The sequence below is a fragment of the Cheilinus undulatus genome, linkage group 21, assembly GCF_018320785.1.
Source record: "Cheilinus undulatus linkage group 21, ASM1832078v1, whole genome shotgun sequence".
NCBI lineage: Eukaryota > Metazoa > Chordata > Actinopteri > Labriformes > Labridae > Cheilinus > Cheilinus undulatus.
In genome coordinates this window covers 22,213,265-22,228,435 of record NC_054885.1, presented here as the reverse complement: position 1 = coordinate 22,228,435, position 15,171 = coordinate 22,213,265, and positions in this window count along the sequence as shown.

Below are 15,171 nucleotides of genomic sequence, written 5' to 3'. Positions count from 1 at the left end.
TACATCAAAAGATTAATATGAGACAAAAGATCAACAATTCAGTTTTCATTTCTAGGTATTTACATCTGGATCTGATATACATCTTACAAGATAGCATTATTTGTAAGAACAACACATTTTTAAGGTGAGTAAAAGTATTTGTACAGATAGACTTTCAATATATATTCAAGTGAATAAGACTTCATATTTAGTTACAAACCATTTGCTTGCTATGACTGCATCAAGCCTGTGACCCACTGACGTCACCAAGCTTTTGCACTTTTTTTTGTGATGCTTTTCCAGGCTTTCACCGAAGCCTCTTTAAGTTGTTGTTTGTTTTTGGGGGGTTTCTCCCTCCAGTCCCCTCTTTAGCAGGTTAAATGCATGCTCTATAGGGTTTAAGTCTGGAGATTGACTTGGCCAGTGTAAACCCTTCCACTTCTTGCCCCTGATTAACTCCTTTGTTGTTTTGCCAGTTTGTTTTAGGTCATTATCTAGCTGCATGATGAAGGATCTCCCAATCAGTTTGGTTGCACCGTTCTTTAAATGGGCAGAAAAAATGTTTCTGTAGACTTCTGGGTTCATTTTGCCGCTGCCATCATGTGTTACATCATCAATGAAGATTAATGAGCCCGTCCCAAAAGAAGCCATGCAACCCCAGGCTGTGACATTACCTCCACTGTGTTTCACAGATGAGCTTGTATGTTTAGGATCATGAGCAGATCCTTTCTTTCACCAAACTTTAGCCTTTCTTCACTTTGGTAAACGTTCATCTGTTTCTTCTTTATTCTTCTTGCTATGAGCGGTTTGCATCTTCTTGTGTAGCCTCTGTACTTTTGTTCATGAAGTCTTCTGCGAACAGTAGATGGTGATACCTTCCCCCCTGTCCTCTGGAGGTTGTTGCTGATGTCACTAACAGTTGTTTTAGGGTCTTTCTTTACAGCTCTCACAATGTTTCTGTCATTAACTGATGTTGTTTTCCTCATCTACCCGTTTGATGTCTGCTACTGAGTACATCGGTGGTTTCTTTCTTCTTCAGGACATTCCTAATGGTTGTACTGGCTATGGCCAATATTTGTGAAATGGCTCTAATTGATTTCCCATCTTCTCTCAGTTTCACAATCGCTTGTTTTTCACCCATAGACAGCTCTCTGGTTTTCATGCTGGTTACATCTCTAACTATAAATGCAGTCTGCACAAGCAAAACCCAAATCTGAAACTGATCGTAGACATTTAGTGCTACGACACACCTGGGCACCAAAACACACTTGTCAGCCACATGTTCCAATACTTTTGGGTTAAAAGGTGCTATCTTCTAATTGGTGTATCAGATCCAGGTGTAAATACCTGGAAATAAACACTAAAATGTTGATCTCTTGTCTCATGTTCATCTTTTGATGTCAAACCTAAATGTATTCAGTCTACAGCAAAAATAAAAGAATTGGCCTCACTGTTCCAGTAATTTTGGAGGGGAGTGTATATAAACCCAAAAACCAAAGAGGACCATCAGAGAAAGGATTGCCCATTCTGTATTATTTTTTGAATTTTGAAACTCAAAGATGGAGGGTAGGAGTCAGATGAAGGGATTAAATGGACACTTCAGAAACTGCTGTTCTTTTAGTTTTCATTTTCCACCGTAAACATTCAAAGTAAGTAAAACATCTAACTATTAGAAGAGCATGTCAAGATTTTTTTAATTGGAAAACACTATTCAGCACACACAGAGCAAAATCAGCAATGAGACAGAAATTGCAGCTTTGTCCAGAGGGAGCACCAAAACTGACATGGACCAAAAGTTCCTTGCAGGAGCTTTAATCTTATCTATCAAATATTTATAGTTTATTTATTCTTTAAAATGTCTAAAAAGTTCTGAACGTTACACTAAAGTATGAGCTTGTCTAGTTTCTTTTCAGGTTAGTTTGAAAAAAAAATGTACATCCATTTTGTAGAGATCTCTAAGTTTATCAGTTTTTTAAATATGTAGAGGAGTCAGTAAAATTGTGTGACTGTTTACCTGTATAACTTAAAGTTGATCAAAAAGTTAATTTACATTTTGTGGCTTCAGTGTGACTTTTCAAAGTGGTAGAAGTCGTTTAAAATCCGTGTATCATTCGTTCATTTAATGTTTGATTGATAATTGAATAACAAATAGAGGAAAAATGGCTCATGGTTCACTTATGTCATCCAGGAAGCGTGAATTCCTCAGTGATGGACATGTGATTCTCAGGATGCTTTTCTGAGCACAACACCTGCAACAGGTTATGCAAATTAATATTAAAATCACACTAACTGCTTAAGCCTGTTTTTTCATATTACATTTTCTGATCCCAACATCAATAGCAAAAGTCAAAAAGACGCATCATTTTTTTGTTTGATTTCATTTCAAAAATGAAAACAAGAAAATGAACAATTTTTCATTATTTACTATTCAATTATCAATCAAATATTAAACAAACGAATGATTCATGGATTGTATATGCACACAAACTAAGCCACTGCCAATGGACATCCTACTGATGCACATAATTCTGTGATCATTAAGAGATGTAGATGCAGAGTTGAACAAGTGTTGTACCAGTGTAATAGTGCCTCTCATCAGTACCAGCATGTGTGATTATCTTAGAATAGACAGTAGAGGAAGCCCTGTTTAAGTGTGGAGGTTGGTCTTATTCTTAGTATTCCTTTACATTCCCAAGAGAGATAAGATAAGATATTCCGTTATTAGTCCCACAAGGGGAAATTCCAACTGAAGACGTTGTAAATGTAAAGACAGTGGCTATGAGTTTGCACATTATGTTAAATGCTGATTTGTTTGTAAAAATGTGTATGATTTTTTATAAATGTCTCTGAAAACAGCATCAATCTCCAAAAGGGATAATACAACAATGATTGAGCCTGTGGCCAGCTAATTAAAGTGCTAAACTGCAGTATTGTGAAGTGGTTTAGTTTCCCCATTGCTGCAGTAAAGCACCAGTGAGTTTTCCAAAACACAGCAGTTTAAAATCTACAGAGGGGAAAAACACATTTGCTCTTCATCTTACTGATGTATGGAAACTTTTGTGGGAGTGGGAGGATAAGCTAACATTGTGGGCTTACAATAACAATGCCAGGGGTTAAAAAAACTGCAATCACTGCTTAGGGAGATCTTCAAAGCCCCTGTGAGGGGTTTTTAACTAGTTATGAAATGGATTGACATTAATAGTGATGCATCTTTATAACCAGCGAAACAATTCAAGTGTTTTAGGAGTAGGCAGGGAGAGCTTAAATTTTATTGAAATTGATACCCTTATCGATCCTCCTTATCAATCAGTGTCCTATCATTATCTATCTTTTTCTAATTTTTGATGTGAAGACAGAATGACTATACATTTTCAACAGAAGTGGTAGAAGTCAAGTAGAGTTTGAATTAAAACATTAAAAATGTCATGATTACATCTGTTAGATTAATTTTATATTGATGAAGAAACAAAAACATTCCTTATCTTCACAACTGTGATTATTCAAGTTTCTATTCAAAAACTGAATCATCTTTTTTGTGTTTTATTTAAACACATCATGACATTTTATTTATATTCACCTAATAGTGATTTTACTGAGCTTACCTTGAATACATCATAATATAAACATTTATCTGCTTGTTGATTAACTTCATTATGTCAATTCCAACACAAATTTCAACACTGAATTCATATTTTAACAAAAGGACATGGTACAAAGTTTGGAATCCCTTTTCAGTGCTAATCTGAGCAGATGAGGAAGAAATATGCCCTGTAGCAGCTCGGGGTGTCCTGGTATTTGTAATTGTCCTGAACCGTCATGGTTTGGGGGTCATGATTCAGTGCACACAGTCACAAGACAAATGCATCTAAATTCTCTCGCCTGTCTATGCTGTGAATGGGGAAAAACGGCAATCACAGATGATAGTATTACACGCCAATCTGGCTTGCAGTATAGCTCATAACTGTTTGCTAACCGCTTTTAAACAACCAACAAAGAAGATGAAGAAGCAGGCATAACAAACACACGAAGAAGAAAAGTTAAATATGGGTGCGGAAGCACGGCCGCCAGCTTTGTTCCCTCACCAACTTCTCTGCTGCTCTGTTCTGTCTGGATGTAAAAGCAGAGAGCATAGAGGACATTAACGATGCTAATACATCCTGAAGGCCATACGTGGATACACAGAAGTAAAGAACAGCGGCTATGAATGTGTGCTTTCACTCTGCTTAGACTCACGTTCCGTCCTGTGTTTACACTGACTATTTAGTGGTTCTTTACTGATGAGCATGAGTCATGAGTTTTCACGCGTACACACTCTTTAGCCAGTGTTCTCTACCTCGATATATCCACACATAGCCTTTAATATGCTGTTTTCTAACAAACAGCATCACAGCACAGGACATAAAATATAAATATGATACCTTAAAAAGGCTCTAAACTACATGCATGTTATTTTCATCATTAAATGTTGTTTATTTCATCCTTCTCAGGAGAAAAAAAGACTTAATTTCTCTACTGCCTTTTATTTTGCATCATTTTTGTTAAAGATATCACAGGCTGTACCAACTATCACCGGTAGGTCTATTTAACCCAAGAAGGATCAAACTGTTAGGTACACTACTTTCAGTTTAAAAGTAATAAATGAGGGAAAACTAGAATCAGGCCTACAAATTCAGGACTTTTCTAGCGATGAACTGAGCCCGTACTGAACCGTGACCCCGAAACAGAGGTACAAACTGAACCGTGACCCCTGATAGTTTTATGCTACTTCCAGCACAGCACTAAAGTATCAATAAGCAGTGTCAATAAGCTAAAAAGTGATCATGTTATTGCTGTCCTCTTGGCCAGGTCACCCTTGTGAAAAAGATCTCAATTTCAGTGGGTCTTCATCTGGTTGAAAAAAAAAAGTTTTGATTGCAGCACCTTGACAAAAGTTTTTTATAATTCGTCACAGCAAGCGCTATCTACACACACAACATCAGAAAGCACATGAGACAAACTGCTTTGTCCAGAGAGGTTTCCAAAACCAACAACAAAAACTATGAGCTTTATTATCTTCTCTTTTATTCCACTCATCGAAACCACTGGTTTCCAATCTGAGGTCAGCCTTCCTCCCTGGGTGAGCAACTAGAGATCTCAAGGGGTCCCCTATGAGGTTGTCAAAATAAGAAATTAGATTTTCAACTAAAATAATAATGATACACTTAATAGATACACACTTAAAATGCTGGTTATGGGAAGATCAAGTGTGTTCAGACCTATTCTGTTGGGATTTCATCAAGAAGGTCAATCAAAAATGGATGTCAGTTTTTTACAGCAATGAATAACCTTTTGCATGTTTTTCCTGAGTGGGGGCTTCGCATTTTTAAGATACAGATATGGGGAGCTCTAAAGTAGAAGGAAAAAGAACACATATGATCTGATTTCAGAACAGAAAAGTTCCTTGCTAAGGTTTTTCTAAAACTCCCTTAAACAAGTCCAGGCAGTATTGGCAGCTTCCACATTATAACGACACACCGTTGTTGTATTTCCGTGAATTATTGACGTGTTAAAGTGCTAAAGTACCAGATATTGAACATTTTCAAAGGGACGCTTGAATTCTTGTCTCACTGGTCAACATGTTTCTAATTTCCAAGTATTTTTTGCTGTGACTCATAACTGGTCAAATTGGGTTTCAAGCCAAGCAATACAAAGAGATGTATAAAAAGAAGAAACCTGCCTGTAACCCTTACCTGTGCAGTTGACTATTCAAGCAGCTGAGAACAGGGTGATGATACACAAGTTTGAAGTGGGTACTGTAACAATAAAGGTGTATTTATGTATTCTCAAATCCAAATTTACTGTAAGGCTGTTATTCTCAAAAACTGTATGCACAATTTTCCAACATATGAATATCTAGTGCACTGACCTGTCCGTTTACATTGTTAACCAGCTGTTTTAGTGTTTCACCATTATATTAAATCTGTTATCACCTTTAATACTCAGCTATGAATTTTTTTAAACAAAGTATTGTGTGGTGACTACCATTAGATGTTAATGTTTGGTGAACTACTTTTTCCCTCAAATATACTACAATATATTGCAGTACACCATATCTACTCATGAGGATCTTCTGTCTTACAGCCAATACTACCAAGACATGTGTATTATATGTTTGCTTCACATCAGATAGTGAAAAAAATCATCAGCAATGACATAGTTAAGTCAAGAGTTAAGGAAACCCCCTATGTTTAAATGCTTAGAACAGTATGATGGCTATTTAACAGAATTATTATATGACTTATTTAATGTTCTGATGAGTGTTGTTATGTCTGTGTACTTCAGTTCAATATGCCCTATTATACATCAATATTATGGGTTATAATTATACTGAAAACCTTCATGATTAAGAGTAATCTACGAGATTACCAGAGACTTCAATGTTTTACTTTAATACATTGTCCAAAGTTTGAAACTGAATTTGAAAATGCTTCTTCTGTTGTACTTATTTATAAGAAAAACATTAAAACAAGCGACCCAGTTTCATTGTGGTATTTTAATGTAGTTTTAAGGTTGTCATGAGGGAGTCCAAAGTTTATTCAACAATTTCTTAATGTTGGGGACCTAAAGACTGCTATTTAGAGTAAAAGCAATGATTTTGCAAGAAAGTGTATTTCCATCAGTGTATTGTAGCTGAATTTGTACTAACCCCTCAAGTAAATCTTGAACAATGTAAAAAGACCTCATTTAACATCTCTCATTACAAACCGGTATTCCTACCACAGCTTTTAGCGTTTTGTAATTGGTGAGTTCAACTGACTGACCTAAATGTCTCAACAACACTTAAAATAAAATAAAAGAAAAAAGGAAGACAGGGGCAAGTGTGCCAGCAGCAAAAAATAAGTGCATTATTAAAGTCTTGCCAATTCCTTTTTAAGTTCTAATTCTAGCCTGTTCATCAGCTGCCCCCTCCAACACCACACCAGATGGCATCATAATAATATAAAAGCACATTTGAGTGCAGCCAAGGACCTCTTCTGTTAAATAAACTGCAGTTGATTGGACTGTCTGTTTTAGCATGCTCCAGCTGTACAAAAATGAAGTGTCATTATACTGTATACATTAAAAGTATTTTTATAACTTTGTCTCTTAAAGTACTGTTGTATCTCATTCTTCCTGACATCCATGGTGTTGCTTACAGCACTGGATATGATCCATCCTCTGCTGATCCATCTAGAGCATCTTTATCTACAAAGTCAGGTGTGACATATAAGCCTTGGGTATAAAAGCCTACGTCCTGTTGAGTACAAAAAAATATATAGGTGTGGATTTTTGTAAGGGGCTGCAACAGTAAAGTTGTAGCCAAGTGCCCATCCTCTTAGGGCTTTGTGACATTCACAACTATATGCTTAACATGAAAGAGAAAGTCCAACTGGTGTTTCTGCTGTTACTTTTAACACCTCAGTGCAGTGACACAAGTCTGCTTGCTGCAACTGGTAAGTCTCCTGCAAAGCCTATAAAAAGTATTCACCCCCTTGGACATTTTACCCTGTTATAAATCAGTCATGCTCAATATAATCTGGCTTTTTTGACAAAAAACCCTTTAATGTCAAAGTGAAAACAGATTTCTACGGAGTAATGTCAATTAAATAAACATATAATTTAAAATAAGGGACTGCATAAATATTCCCCCCCTTCAAATCAGTATTAAGTAGCTGCACCTTTGGCTGCAATCAGAGCCCTTTTCAAGTCCAGCCACATATTCTCTATTGGATTGAGGTCTGGGCCTTGACTCAGCCATGCCAAATCATCCACCTTGTTGTCTTTAAACCATTTCTGTGTAGCTTTTGCTGTATGCTTTGGTTCACTGTATTGCAGGAAAATTAATCTTCTTCGCAGTAGTACTCTTGCAGACTGAATGAAATTATACTGCAGGATTTTCCCAAAGGGTAAAACTTACAAGGGGGTGAATACTTTTTATAGGCACTATATATGAACCAGAAAATACCAGAAAATAAGACAGAAAGACATAAGGGAGTCTGTTTTCAGATGTCCTTAAAAGTTTATTGGTGCAACACTAAGATTTTTTTCTTATGCTTCTGGACGAGTGTTTTGATTTCCTAAAGTTCGTAATGGGAGCCCTCTCATGGAAAAATCTACAACACTAATTCCACTTTTAGCCACATAATGATTGATTTTTACTTAGGGAACTACATTTATTTAGCTCATTGCTTTTCTCTTTCTTTCTCTTGCTCTCTGGTGACTATTTTTGCACACTAAAGTGGAAAAGCTATGAATTTGGCATGAATGCTGTGTATTAGTGGGGGTTTCATGCCATGCCTTGGGTAGAGGCTCAACGAAGGCAAAAAGCAGATCTAAATCTGCCCCAGTCACAGTTAGGTCAGGGGTTTGTTTGGTGCCGTCCTGCTTGGCCTGTAAGGCTCCAGCGGTAGGTGTTTTGGTTAGGCTGGCCCCACTACGGGTGTTTTTTTTCTGTGCTAGCTTTCCAGCCATGCATTCAGGATCCCCACATATCCAGACCAGATCCAGTCTTCATCTTGACAGAGCATCTATGCAGAGTCTTGGCATAAATAACAGCAGTTGCAGACTGACCACATGTAAGCAGTCAAACCAGCAACCTCTCTCACTGTCACCTAAAGCTCACTGACCACCGAGAATATCATAATTCATTACTGATGCTCCTCTAGTGAAAAACTACACTACAAGGGCAGGTATGGGACATATTCAAAGCTCTTTTTCCCCAAAAAATATTTGCTCTGTCACAGTCCAAAAACATCAGCAGTAGACGCTTCACTCCTGAGCCTAAATGATGAATCTGTGCAGGCATTTGCTCTGATGCCCATGGATTCTGGCAGACTGGTGTCAGTGCTTATCCTGCCATGCTCCCAGGTATATGGCTGACACAGTTCCCACTCTCAGGCCCAGGCCCTGTTGGAGAGGTAGATAGCTGTTTGCACCAACCATGAAGCTGGAACTCAGTGCGGGGTGTCCAAATGAGCCAGACTTGTTAGCAGTCTGCCAGCTCCTGGGATCAAACACCTAAGGTGTCAAACAAATAAGGGTACAACAACGGTGATCCTTCACCCTAAGTTTGTTTCCCTACTCTGAGACCTATTCCTAAGGGCTGTTTGATCCACACAGCAAGGTTCCCAGGTAGCCTTAAGCAGAGGATTCGGGTGTTACAGGCAGCTTAGGGCATGTTTGGATAACGTAGCTTTTCAGTCTACTCTAGCACTAGTTTGATGATTCACTAAATTGTGCACTTGTTAATACAAATGACTCCTGTTTACAGGCATGATTTCTCTCAGAAGTTCCGTTTTAACAAGCCTTTGGGAGCTCTGTCATTTTCTTGAAAACGCCAGGAGACATTCCTGTTAATTAGCAAAATGATGTATCCTACCACCAGGGTGGATCCCTCTGGAAATTAAATCAGAACAATAACCTAATTCAGTCAGACAGACAGAGGGAAAGTTTTGTCCTGGCGTGTGAAAAATCTTTATCCTGAAATACCTGCACGAGTTTAAAAAAAATCATAAATAAACAAGAGAAATGTATGGTACTGATGAATTAATTAACATCCCAAAAATGGAGGTTTGCATTAATTAATTACATGAAAATGATTTTAGATTTACACAAAGGCACTGGAATGGCCACCTTAACAGCAGTCAAGGGTCACTGTCACAACAAGCATCAATCTTCAATGCACTGGATAATAAACTATTAATGATTTAAACTTACAAAGCAGGGATCTGTCGGGCAGTAGGCTTTGTAGAGTCCCTTAAAAGCTCTGGCTCCACTACCCCAACATGGGTTATTTTCATCTTGGTGCACAGATGATAGTGGGAAACCTTTGTTAAGTAAAAACAATGATTCAAAAGATTATTTCTTTACTTATTTATTTCATCAGTTAAAAAAAATATTCATTAATGTTATATTATCATTACTAAAAATGTTTAAATGAATCGAAGAGCAGCTTAATTTTATGCTATCATTACCAATATCAGTCCTCTCCATTTTATTATCAGATTCTTGCTAATGCAAATCTTTTAGTGTCCGGTCTTCTTCTTCATATACTTAAACATCATTACTGACAATATCCATGAAAATGGAAGATGAATTTGTTGGGTATTAATATATAACATACCAACGAGTATGGTCTTTGGTATTTGTTTTGTCTTGAGATACATTTTTTTAATGACTTGGCTCTACAAATGAAGATTAATTAACAGTTAATGAAAAGCTACTGTAGTCACATCTTAGTCCAACATATCTATTAGAAATAAATTGCGTCGTTATAAACTTGTGTATTGTCTGACACAGTTTTACAGTGAAATTATCAATACAGCATTAAGGAAATTTTATGATTCATGTATCAGTTAAAATGTGACACTGTTCTCCTCCATTGGAACGGAAAGACTGACAGGGATGATGGGAAAAAAGGGAGTCATATGGCTTTTTCAGTTTTAGGTTATTTAGGTTAAACATCAATGGCATTAAAGCCAGATAGAAGAAAACTCACCTCACATATACCTGAACTTATTTTGACTAAGGCAGAAACCCTCATCTGGAAGGTTATGTGCTTTCCAACATTACCATCAAACTCAGAGTTTAGTGTGACAACTGTTTGAAACAGAGGGTGGACTAATTACTGATGGACTGAAAACAACCAACAACAAATACCGTATGTTTGCCAAGTCATCCTTACTCTCCATCTTCAAAGAAAAACATGAATTTAGAAGCAACTAAGAGCAGCAACAGACATGCTTATTTTCAGTTTTATTTATCAAATGCTTTAGTTGCCTTTATTCAGGAATCCATGAACATGTGTCATGCCTACATTACAAACTGGACTTTTACAACTTGTAGTTCCTGTTTCATTTTTTAGCTGTTTTTTATTTAAAAAAATAACATTCCAACTGAGATACTAATAGACAATGAAGAATCTTATAGGGAAAATGACTTAAGGTAGATGATAAAAAGGGTTTCTAACAAAAATGAATTCAGTCATAACAACAAAGTTTAAGAAAAATGCAGTTTCCAAAAGTAAGTCCTGTGACACTGTAAAGAGAAAGATTATACAATTCCAGAGGCATCGTTTGTAAAAAAAAAAAAAAAAAAAAAAAAAAGAAGAAATCAATGGTCTGATTCCCACTGTGCAGCTTTCAAGCTTTGCTGTTAATATGGGAGCAATTCTCTCTACATGAAAAGATACCAACAGGGCTTGAACAGGCAGTCAATACTCTGAATTAATCTACTCTCCCAGTCTGCACATGGTTACACATCCTAGATCATTGTGTGGAGCAGCTTGGAGCAAAATCAGGGAGTTTGTGAAAGGAAGCACACAGAGATTAGGGATGTGGAGCTTCCAGAGGGATGTCTCCATCACGGACAAAGACACAGGAAAGTCTTTTCTCCCTCGATGCAGGGAGACAGGAGTTGTTATTTTAGAATGGGGACTATTTCCTTGGTTCAAAGTATGTGAGTCAATGATAACCTTCACGTTATCGTCACTTTTTAATAGTTTCTAACAACTACAGCTTCATACTGTTCTAAATTATGGTACCAGATTGATGCATCAATCAACAATTCCAAATATGATCTAGAGTTTTTAAACTAATTCAAAGTGTCAGTGAGTTCCTCAGAGGCAGCTTGCTGGAAGTCACACAAACAGCAAGTAGAAATCTTGGGAATATAGAAGTTCAGAAAATATGTAAACATGAAATGTTTCCAAAAATGCTGCACGGGGAGCATCAACGTGTGAAGCTTAGAAATAGAAAAAGCAGGGATGATACTGTGAAAGGCTGTGAATTCAGGTTTGGTTTGCATAAAGATTTATGATTTTCAAATACTTATTTGGGATCATAAAATCATTTAAACTGATCTATATTATTGAGTGCCTCTATCTGTTATAGTTTATTGTTTGTGTGTATGACTTGTGCTGTGTGATCTGCAAATGTTTTCAACTATCAGCACAGACGAGACAGACTCCTGGATGGACCAAAAGATTTTCAGACAATCTAAATCTTGTCTATTCTTTCAGGTTTCTCTGTGTCTCTTAACTGAATGAAGTGAGGCTAGGCTTGTCATTTCTACTCTCGATCAGTTCAAAATGGCTGCACCTCTCTTATTATTTGTTATCATATCCGGTGCAATAGCCTCTAAATAGCCTCAAAACCTTGCTATGATGGGTTTTGAAAGCATTCATGACTACTTTAGGTCACAAAGAGAAAGACATTTTAAAATGTACACATCTTATATAGCTAATCAGCTGTTTTTAATATAAAAATGTATTCTGACTTTAAGAGTTAGAACTTTATTAACAAATCACGAGTCTAAGTCCTAAGGAGAAAAGTTGAGAAGCAGAAGCAAGTGCGATCTTACCTGATTGCAAAGGATATCCAGTATACCTAAACAACATCAATCTGGTCCATTCATCGAGGGACCTGCATTAAAAAACATGAAGAAGGAGAGTTTATGAAGAAGAGTTTCACTTAATCTCCAGAGAAAACAAGAGTATAAAGCAGGATTATATAATGATTAGGGATGAGCAACTAATCACATTTTCTTGAAAAAATCGAAACATTTATCCTTTTAAGGGTTTAGCCTTTTGCCAGAAAAATAAAGTAGTAAAATGAAGCCCAATAGCAACCCACCAACCCCAGGTGACAAAAAGCCCAGAGGATTCAAGAGGGACATGTTTTAATGAAGATATTGCAGCATAAAAACTTTAATATAGTTAATCTACATTCCTTCATGTTAGTTTGTTACAATTTGATATAACAAGAAAGACTTCAAACCCTCATTTGAATGCACAAGATTCACAAAAAGTGAACAGCACTTCATATACATTGATATAATGTTGCTTTAGATTTTCTCTGCCTTGCACAAATCATGTGAGCCAGGCATCCTGGAAGGATCAAATTTTTGCCAAAGCATGTACAATCAGCTCTGAGTGATGAAAGCTGACACTGTGAGTGAAAGCTGTTACAAAAAAACAAAACTCCAGCAAAAAAAATGTTCAAACTCACTCGATATGACAGTCTCTAAAATAAGAAATAAAAGTGCCCCTGGCTTAGGACTTTAACATGTGCATACCACTTTTAACCATCATGCTGGTTAAGACCAATCAGTTTATATGCACCACGAAGGTCAACATTATTATTAATATTGTGTCATTGAACCTACTTAAAAGTGGAACTGTGCATCGATCTTTTGCTGTTGCTGTTTAAAATCTAATAAAAGCTTCATTTTGTGTGAGTACAGCATCATTCATTTATATTAACTAACAGAGAAGAAGGTTTTCCATAATAAAACTAAGATCGAAGCCTAAATATAAATCTGATGAAATGAAGCAGTGCTAGATCTCTCCAGAGAAACCACACCACTGTTGCCAAAATTCAAACCACAGAGACAAAACACATGCTGTTTTTTTCTACCAAGGAACTCCTGATAAACTGGTAAATAATTAACTCATCCGTGGTGAATACTGATTGGAAAGGGAGCTCATCAGAAGAAAATTCCATTTAAAAAGTGTGGTTTTAACTCACATGGACTCTGTCAATGTCAACATCCTCTTCCAGCTTTCAGAAACCTTTTGGAAATCTTAAAGCAGTCTGAGCTGTTGCTTGTCACTGTAGAGACCTGAAAAAGAAACAGCTTCTTGATTTAGTCGGTGATGATCACTTCTAAAATACTATTGTATATAATAATGTGTTCTGCAATGCCTCTCTATGATACTCTACACATAACAAAGCCTTGTCAGAGAGATTTCTGTGAGTTTCTGTGAGCTAAGAAAAGAAACCATCAAAATATTCTGCTCATCCCACAGGTGCAGTGATATTTTTTGTTATTGACCTACACTTCTATACACAGTTATTCACTTCACTGCCCTAAATGTGGAGCAGCAGCTTTGGGCTTTTAGCTGATTTTTTTGAAGCCATTAAGGCTGAAAAACTTACCATAGATCTCAAGTTTAAAAAACTCTTCGTCCATCCACTCCACTCATAGTTTGTCCAAACTTCCATCACTTCTCCATTAAAAATTATATAAAGATCTAAATACAAAAGAATTAGAGGTCACACTTCTCCATTAAAAGCCACATAAGCGGTATAGACAAAGACAGGATTTTTGAAGTGTGTCACAAAGATTAAGTTCTGACATAAGCCTTCAAAGTTGGCTATTTCACTCTCTTTTAAGGAAGTGTTAAAACATTTCTGTGCAGAAGCTGACTAAAAATTAAGTTAAGGAATGACCTAAGCAGCAGTTTGCACATTTTGCCTGGATTTGAAACCATATTTTCAGAACTTCTGCATCATTAGGAGAAACAGATGTGCTTGGGACTTCATATTAAACATTGTAGATATGTGTAAATATGGTCAGACTTTGGCAAAAAGCTCCCTGACTCCGCCTCCTGTGTGTCCTGTGTGGCTGAGATATACTGTATGAAGATGTGAATGATAAGGCCTACTTAAAATGATCACTTTTTCCTCCTGGACACAGCTGCACAGGGAAATGAAATGCTCAGCCTTACAGTGGCATTCAGATGAAGGGCAGGATTTCAGCCGAATATCCCTCACAGGAGCGTTAAAAATGAATTGTAAGTGCAGATTAAATACAAAAGGGACTAAAATGTGAAAATGTGTCCTCCAACTGGATTCTTGTCTAATTTAATGCATAAACAAATGACATAACAGAGTTTGTGATTTTCACCTTGGTTTTTTGATCTGCTTTAATATTTCCCTCTAAAATGTACCCATGTCTCTTCAGTGGTTGAAAATCTAGAAGCTCATTCTGACATGCTTTGGTGTATGTTTGAGTGAATGAAGTTTCTCTTACCTGTCTTTTTGCAGATCTCAAAAGCTGACATTGTCTTTGTGTGTTCAAGGTTGCTCAGCAAAGTAGAAAGTCTCATCCATGTAACAAACCACAGGGAAAACCTTCACAGGACAGAAAGAGAGACAGAAAAGTTTAATTATGAAAAGATTTTCTTTGAAATCAATCACACTGGCAGTTGTTTACAGCAGGAGGCGGTACAAATTTAAATGTATATTTTCCTGCTAATACAGGCATTTAGGCCATACTACATATTAGATGCAAATCATATAGTGAGCTATTACAAGGAAAGCTTTAATCCATGCAACACTGCATGCATTTAAAAATCAAACTCAACGTACAGATTAATCATCATCATGATAA